Raw genomic sequence first — 9451 nt, 5'->3', positions numbered from 1 at the left:
AGGCAGCAAATGTTGTACATGCTGGTTACAGTGCATTTCTCTCTGAAATTCTGAGGAAAATAGGTCGATCCAGACATTGTTCAGAAGAAAAGCGTACGTTGATTAAAAAGTTGATTGGAGAGGGGAAAACATATAAAGAAGTGCAGAAAATGATAGGCTGCTCAGCTAAATGATCTCAAATGCTTTAAAATGGCAACCAAAACCTGAAAGACGTGGAAGAAAGCGAAAAACTACCATTCGAATGGATAGAAGAATAGCCAAAATGGCAAGGACTCAGCCAACAATCAGCTCCAGGAAGATGAAAGAAGGTGTAAAGTTCCCTGTGAGGACTGTTACAATTAGAAGGCGCCTATGTGAAGCCAAGCTATCTGCAAGAAGCCCCAGCAAAGTACCACGGTTGAAAAAAAAAAGTGCTGAATAGGTTACAATTTGCCAAAGTGCACATTGACTGGCCTAAAGAGAAATGGCGCAACATTTTGTGGACTGATGAAAGTAAGATTGTTCTTTTTGGGTCTAGTGGCCGGAGACAGTTTGTCAGACGACCCCCAAACACTGAATTCAAGCCACAGTACACTGTGAAGACAGTGAAGCATGGTGGTGCAAGCATCATATGGGGATGTTTCTCATACTACGGTGTTGGGCCTATTTATCGCATACCAGGGATCATGGATCAGTTTGAATACATCAGAATACTTGAAGAGGTCATGCTGCCTTATGCTGAAGAGGAAATGCCCTTGAAATGGGTGTTCCAACAAGACAACGACCCCAAACACACCAGTAAAAGTGCAACATCTTGGTTCCAGACCAACAAGATTGATGTTATGGAGTGGCCAACCCAATCCCTGGATCTTAATCCAATAGAAAAGTTGTGGGGTGACATCAAAAATGCAGTTTCTGAGGCAAAACCAAGAAATAGAGAAGAACTGTGGAATGTAGTCCAATCATCCTGGGCTGGAATATCTGTTCACAGGTGCCAGAAGTTGGTTGACTCCATGCAACACAGATGTACAGCAGTTCTCAGAAACAGTGCTTATACAACTAAATATTTAATAAGTGATTCAAAGGAAAGCAAAATCTTCAAACATTTTTCAGTTTATATAGTGAATGTTTGAGTTTGTAAAGAAGAATACAAACACTGCTATTTTTTTTGAACAGTCTAATATTCACTTTTCTTCAATTTTTTTAGAGGAACAACACAAATTTGATATATTTTTCTTCATGTTTTGCATTTGTGTGTATGGAAATAAAAGCTATTAGAAGGATTTTGAGCTTTATTCACTTTTTTCAACACACTGCTATTATTTTGAACACAACTGTATATATATTGGAGAAATCCAATACCCTGTTAGAAGAGCTGCAGCCATTATAGAAGCGAACTAACACACCTGGATCTACCATACAGAGTACAGCTTCTTGCTTTTGACCTAATCACTCTTTCTCCATTTGCGCTATAGAGTTTTTTATGTTTTTGTACTTTAGACAGAATAAGACAGTATAAATCATCCTAGAGTGTGTAGTTATAACTGAGCTAAGGGGCAATCTCTAAGGTAGCTCTTCGTCGGATAATGTTGAAACCCTTTAGTTGGTGCAATAGTGATGATGGATGAATCCTGCAGGTACTAGAAATATAGTTGTGAGCTCCTGTTACTGTGCAGTGTGAACCCATACTCAAGGGATGCTTCGTTGGCTGTGCTGGGACTACACCTTAGGAAGGGTTGTATATGAAGTTATAGATCTGATTGGAAAAGTAAAGAAATAGTAGTCAAGGTTCACAGTAGTCAAGGTTCTGCTCCCAATGGAATATCTGACGTTAAAGATAGGTGGGTCAGTGGCCCGCTTGCCAACTCCTCAAGAAATGATGGAATTATGTGCTGGAAGGGAAACCCCTTGCAAGCAGGTTTTGAGATGGTGATCGTGGTAGTGGTGACTTGCTCGACAGTTCAGCTGGTTTGGAGAGTAGGCAGGTCTCTCGGTTGATGGTGAAACAGCTAATACGGTGGATGTAGAGATCTCACAGTAACCACATCAGTCAGTGGATTGCACAAGAATGTTTCGAACCCTGGCAGCTTGGGCCTGTATACAGCTCCACTCGCTCCAACAGGTCCATACTCCAAGAAAGCAGGCTTTTCCCAGCAAGAAAATATATGTCTCCTCTAGGCTCCTCCTGCTGCACAGGCCATAGGGGTTTGTAGTTTGGAGTAGCTGTCATCCCATAACTTGGCCACTGCCTTGGACTACATCTCCCAGTACCTTTGTATCAAAGCCTTAGAGTAGCTTGGTCTTCCCCCTGCTGGTAGGAGGAGAATGTAGCAACAGCATAACAACTTATTAAGGGGCAGTAAGCAAGATGCATTCTAAGGCAAAGTATGTGTCTCATGCTACTGTGGCCTGGCACTGGGCTACAGATGCTATAGAACTGAACTATGTTTTGTGTCTGCAGAAGAAGTGGATGATCAGCAAAAGGCTTAAATTTTTATCACATGCCACAAGCTTTGTGGAACAAGACTAAAAGAAAATAAAGGCTTGGATAAGACAGTTATCACATTAAGCACTTATTCTTGAGCTTTGAAGCTCTCCTTTAAACATAGCTGTTTGTGACCATTGGTGACTGGAATGTGGATCAGCTTCGTACAATTGCATTATCTGGGCAGAGTAAAAGGAGCATGCTTCCTGATGTTAAAGGCCAACTCCAGCCAAAACATTTTTATTTAGTTTGGGTAGATTTGGGGAAGGGTTAGAGTAGTGTTTCCCAAGCTCATTTCTGAAGTACCCCCAACAGGCCATGTTTTGGGAATAGCTGTGATAAACGTCAAGCCATTGGCACTAATTTAAAACACCTGTACAAGGGGAAGGAAATCCTTAAAATATGACCAATTGTGGGCACTTGAGGACCAAGGTTTGGAACTAATGGGTCAAAGCCTCTTCCAGGTTTTCATTGCTTTTTGTGTACTTATTGGGGAATTTTCCCTTTTCTTCCTGTGTAGACACAGGAATCTCACCAAACAGGACACAGACAAAACATTTATAGTGAAGCAAGAAAGTGTCGCAACATCTGACAGTGTTTTTATTGTTTTGCGAAAACAAACACAGAGCAGAAGAAGATGTCAGTAGTAGAATGACATTCTATTATGCATAAAAATAATATACACTAACATTATGGTATGTAAAAATCTGTATAACAACTTTAAGGTGTCCATTAATCATCCATTTCACAGGAAACATACAAAGAGGAGGTAGCACAGCTCCACAGAAGGCAGCACAGTGCAGCCCAGTGGGAATCCGAAGCTTTGCACCAGCCTAGAAATGCATCGCGTAATTGTTCTGAATGCTGCACGCGTGTCCCTAAGCAGCTGAATGTAGCTCTTTTTCAGCAGAGAGCTGATTCAAATTGCAGCAGTGCTGACTTTGACAGTCAGCCAGTGGTCCTTTTAGAGCTACAATACATGTACAGTATATTTTTTTGTGTTTTTATTGTTGCCAGTATCTTTCTGTCATAGTGGCAAACATAGTCCCTATTTCTTTTATGGATGTCACATAGAGGAAAGGAAAATCCACCCAGAGGTGTCACAGACAGAAATATAAACCTGACAGAAATTGGACATCTTTACCACAGTCTACAGTAACCCTGCTGATTCCTCTTTTAGTTCCAGTCCATCTTGGCCATCTTGGACATCAGGTTCTTTTTTAATTATCTGACCAAACATAGACATACAACTTTATCTTGTGACTGAAACAATGTTGACAAAACTTTGGCAGTTGAACTGTGACATATCTTGTTCACCAAGAGTTACATAACAGATTCTATAAACTGAGCAAGATATACTGATGTGGGAAACATCTACAAAGTGGAAAACTGTGAACACAACCAAGTCAAGTTAAGGTAATGGCCAGTGAAATGCCATAGTGGAAATGTGTAGGAGCCTGTATGTCATTTTAGCTATGATGTCTGCAGCCTGGCCCACTCCCACTTTACCACTTTATGCGCATCAGTATCAGCCCATCACTGTGATGAGTCTCTTATTTGTCCAGAAGTTAAAAAAGAAGTACGGGTTAAAAAAAAATAAACATTCATACTCACCTATGTGGATGCAGCATCAATCTGATGCTGCATCTGTCCCCCTGTGCTTCTAAGACTGAGAACTGAGCAATCAAAGACTGCTGATTGCTCAGTTCTCAGGCTTCAGTGAGCAGACAGCCAGTGACTATCAGACTCAGGTTCTCTGTTCTGTACCTGCAGCACTCACTGGAGTGCTGGACTGTGTAGGGGGCTGGAGCAGCTGGCTCAGCCGCTTATCAGCTCTCTGAGAGGCTGAGCCAGCTGCCAGTCCAGGCATCTGGGTGGATCCTGACTTTAAAGTTGGGATCTCTCCATAGCCTGGAACAGCTGAGTGAAAGCAGTCAACAGCGGGCTTTAGCCCACTGTCAGCTGAAAATGGGTCAGAAGAGTGCAGAAAAAAATTGCATTCCTGTGATTCCCAAGAGAAGTATAGTCCGAATAGCTCTGGCTATACTTCTTTAAGCACAGAAGGTAGAAGCTACAGTCAAAATTTTCATACCAAAGTGTCGTTGATTTTGGGGCTCCTGGGGTGCCTAGTAGCAAAACTAACTTGAAGTGCAGACACCTAGCAATGTCTGATGTGGTATGGCAGTAGATCTTTAATTTTAACTTTGGTTTCTCTTTAAGGAGCTATGGGATCTGTGCCCAAAAAGGGCAGACAGAGGGCATAGAATAGTCACATGTAAATGAAGGATCCTATCCTCTAAACCTTAAACCCTTTGTTATGACAGATCTTGTTAAAATCTAGTTCTAATTTCTAATCAATATCTGCCTGCACAATACAGACAGAGTTAATTATGGCAAATACAGCTGCCCAACCCATCACAAACAAAGAATACCATGTAGCAGTTTTGCAGGAAAAATAGTAACCTGCAATTTTATTTTTTATTTTAAGTTATGCTATGTGAATGGGAACATGTTACCAGTATAAAGTAGATGTTATTCCAATTTGGCTGCAAAAGTGGAAATACACTTTAGCGTAGCAGCGAGTGGGTGGAATCACATCTGGCAGTGGGGAACAAGATAGTATGTGTTGGATGCTAAGATTCTTCCAGAAAGCCTTTAACTCTCCACACCCAATGGTTTACATTCAGCTCATCTAAATACAGTACTTGACAGCAAGCACAACATTAGCACAGCCTGCATTGGTGAATGGGCAGAAGGACCCCCCACAAAGTATAAAGGGTGCACTCAAGTAGGGCAGACAATTAACCACTTTCCAACCACGCTTTAGCCGATATATGGAAACAGCGTGACTCTCCAGTTCTTGAAATGTGTCTCTGGACATCCTCCTAGAAACACTCCTCTCACATGCCCTCTGGGGTGTGCATTGGGAGCTCTCTGTGACTGCAGTGTCCCTCAGACACAGTGCACGACAAATCGAGACATGGTCTCTCTGATTGGCTCTCCTGATCATGTGATGACTGTGTCTAATCACAGCCATCACATAATGTAAACAGAGGCACATGCCTTTTTATCAGCTCTCCTTCTGAGAGATCAGTGAGAAGAGGGAGAGTGGATCACTGCAGCCTTTCAGGGATCTGTGTGTAGCTGCTGATTTTACCATGCAGTTACGCACAGATCCCACACGATGCATCTGTTACCAGTGCACCAAGGACCATCTGTCAGTGTCCAAGTGCACATCAACATCTGTATCAATGTCCCATCAACATCTGTCATAGTGTCCCAGTGCACAAAAACATCTCACAGTGTACCAGTGCACATCAACATCTGCAACAGTGTCCCATTGCAACATCAACATCTGTCAGTATCCCACTGCAACATCAACATCTGTCAGTGTCCCATTACATCAACATCAACATCTGTCAGTATCCCACTGCAACATCAACATCTGTCAGTGTCCCATTACATCAACATCTGTCGGTGTCCTTTGTGGACTGTCAGCATCTGTCAGTGTCCCTAGTGGACCATCAACATCTGTTGGTGCCCCCAGAAGACCATCAACTTCTGTCACAGTGTACCAGGGCACAAAAACACCTGTCAGTTTACCAGTGTACCATTAACATCTGTCACAGTGTACCAGGGCACAAAAACAACTGTCACAGTGTAACCAGTGTCCATTCAACATGTCACAGTGTACCAGTGCACAGAATCATTTGTCACAGTGTACCAGTACACATCAACATCTGCAATAGTGTCCCATTGCAACATTAACATTCATCGGTGCCCCTAGTGGACCGTCAACATCTGTGTGTATCCCCAGTGGACCATTAGCATCTTTCACAGTGTACCAGAGCACAAAAATGACTGTTAGTGTACCACTGCCCCATCAACATCTGTCACAGTGTACCATTGCACAAAAACATCTGTCACAGTGTACCAGGGTCCCATAAATATATGTCACAGTTTGCAGTGCAACATGAACATCTGTCAGTGTCTAACTGCAACATCAACATCTGTCAGTGCCCCAGGAGGCCACCACCATCTGTCAGTGTCCCTAGTGGATCATCAACGACTGTCAGTGTCCCAGTGGACCATCAACATCTGTCACAGTGCCCCAGGCCAGGTACTAGTACTGGGGTGTTATGTCCTCCACAAAGAATTAGGGCCCATACCTAAGGATGCCTGTGCTGTGTAATATAAATTGACAACTTTGTGTAAAAAAAAATACATTTTCACATTTCTTAAATGCTTGTGACGAAAAAAAATTACTTGTTCAAAAGACTCATTATGTATCATAGAAAATACGTTGGGGCTTTTGCTTTCCATACGTGATCATTTTGTGGATGTTTCCTTTGTCTGGGTGCTCCAGGGCCTCCAAAAATGTTATAGGTAGTCCGGAAATTGGATGTGTAATGTATGCCCCTATAAAGCCTGAAGATGCTCCTTGGATGTTGGGCCTCTTTATGTGGCTAGTCTGTGAAAAAGTCTCACACAGGTAGTATCGCCATACTAAGAAGGAGTAGCATAATGTATTTTAAGGTGTATTTCTTACTATGTCCATGCCATGTGTTAGAAATATCTTATAAATTGACAACTTTGTGTAAAAAAAGTTTTCATTTTCAGTCCACATTTTTCCAAAAACCTTTTTCCAAAAACATGGCAAAAATGACATGTTCAAAAGACTCATTATGCCTCATAGAAAATACACTGGGGTTTTTGACATCCAAAATGTGGTAATTTTTGTAGCTGTTTCCATTGTCCTAGTGCTCCAGGGCCTTTAAAAGTGTGATAGGTAGATACAGTAGTAGGAAATTAGATGCATAATTTATGCTCCTTGAAAGCCCAAAGGCGATTTTTGGATTTTGGGTCCCTCTATGTGGCCAGGCTGTGAAAAAAAATCCCACACCTGTGGTATCCCCTTACTTGGGAGGAGTAGCTGAATGTGTTTTGAGGTGTAATTGCAAGTATGCCTATGCCGTGTGAGAAATAAGTTGTTAAAATGAAAATTTTGTGGAAAAAGAACAAATTTTATTACATTTTTTTATTTTTCAAAGAATTGTGGGAAAAAATACAACTTCAAAAAATTCACCATGTCTCTTACTAAATCCCTTGGAATGTCTACTTTCTAAAAACGGGTCATTTGCAGGAAGCAGGAAGAGGGCAAAGGACTAGTCATTAGTCTAGGGGTGCCAATATTTTTGGCCATGTCACTACTGCCACAGGGAAGACGTATAATATTAAAGATTTTATTACATGTACTACAGAAGGTGTCATATACATGCTGCGGTGTGCTTGTTGCATCCAGTATGTGGGACTCAACTCTAAACCTTTGTATATTAGAATATGGAAGCATATGAATAATATTCATAAAGGAAAGAAAGAACATAGTGTTGCTATACATTTTAAAAATTTTCTATAGTAAGGATTCCAAGGGATTGATGTTTTGGGGAGTGCAGGGGCATTGGAGGGGTAATTTTATGAGGCATTTGGGCCAAAGGGAATCCTATTGGATTTTTTAAACCAAGGTTCTGACCCCTAGGGGTTTTCATGTAGATTTTGATTTGAATTGTTTTATTTCAAATAGTTAAGTATAGTATTCTATGTTCATATATTTTATTGTATTTTATTTTATATGATTCATTTATTTTATATTTCACTTGCTTTTATGTATTTATATTAATGTAATAACATTTATAAGGTGGATGTAGGGAGAAGATATTTATAATTTACATAATTTGTAAATCTTGCTCTTTATTGGTGGTTGTATATTGCGATACCTGGAAGTGGTGTATTTCTTAAGTCTGGGGACAGTAAGATAGTGTTTCAGTAGTAATATTGCTAGGCTGGTATGGATACCAGTGTCTTCTGGGTTGAACGCATTTCCGGTTCTGGTAAGTGACTTCCGTTACAGGGATGACATACTTCTGGTCCGGCATCAGTTGCCTTCCTTCCGGATATTGCACTGTGTCCCCATGTGGATCTTTGGGAGACTATTTAAGGCTCGGCATTATCGACTCCCCCACCTACTGAAGAAGCACGTGTCTAGGGAGGAGGAGCCGATGTTTGTCAGGATTGTTTTCTGCCATCTTGCTAGCAGACTGGTGAGCATCTGAGTATTGGAGTTATATGCTGTTTTTACATGAGAATTATGTAAGTGTGATTTTAACATTGGGGAAAATAAAGTTTCAAACAGAGAGCACTATATTTTTTGGCCTTTTTATTACATGGTCACATATCCATCAATCTCTGAGCATTATCAGAGGAGAAGAGGGATATCACCTGGATAAGAAGTGGATTCCAGGACCAGAAGGGCTGCTTTATTTTGAATGGGATGAGCTCTAAATGATATATTGGAGGTGAGCAGGTTTTTTACCTGGTGTGCTGGAGGTGCACTGATTGTGTAAGGAAGAAGTGAAGACATGTAAGTCACACGTGGATGCGCATGTATTGCGAAGATGTATATGGACGTTCATATTTTGGACTTTGGTTATATTATAATTTTTTTGCACTAAATACGTTTAAATGGTGTTTTAGGGTAGATGTGTTTATGTTTCGCTGCACTTTCTATTTTATTAGTCTATGTTAGGGTGATGTGAAATTCACTAACAAGTGTTCAGCTTGCATTATCACATTGAGGTTTAGATTTATTCAGTCACATTTATTCACGGTTATCTGTATTATGTTGTATACGTAGTTGTGCTGATTACATGTTTGGGGTTTTATCAAAAAGCCAAATCTGACACATTCCACGCAAAACCCCAAAAACGGACTGGTAAAAATTATTGGCACCTTCTCAAATTTGTAAGAAATAATTGCATTCCAAGTTTGTGATGCTCCTGTAATTTGTAATTAAACTCACCTGTATCAATAACAGGTGCTGACAATATAGAAATAACACCGTCAACCAGCTAAAGTGGTGAAAAATTTACTTCACTTTTCTCTTGTCTTTGTGTGCCACATGGAGCTTGGAGAGGAGAAAGAGCAGCAAAT

The sequence above is a fragment of the Staurois parvus genome, unplaced genomic scaffold, assembly GCF_062004578.1.
Source record: "Staurois parvus isolate SC_StPar_1 unplaced genomic scaffold, SC_StPar_1.0 ptg000678l, whole genome shotgun sequence".
Lineage (NCBI taxonomy): Eukaryota > Metazoa > Chordata > Amphibia > Anura > Ranidae > Staurois > Staurois parvus.
Note: the sequence above shows the minus strand (reverse complement) of the source record.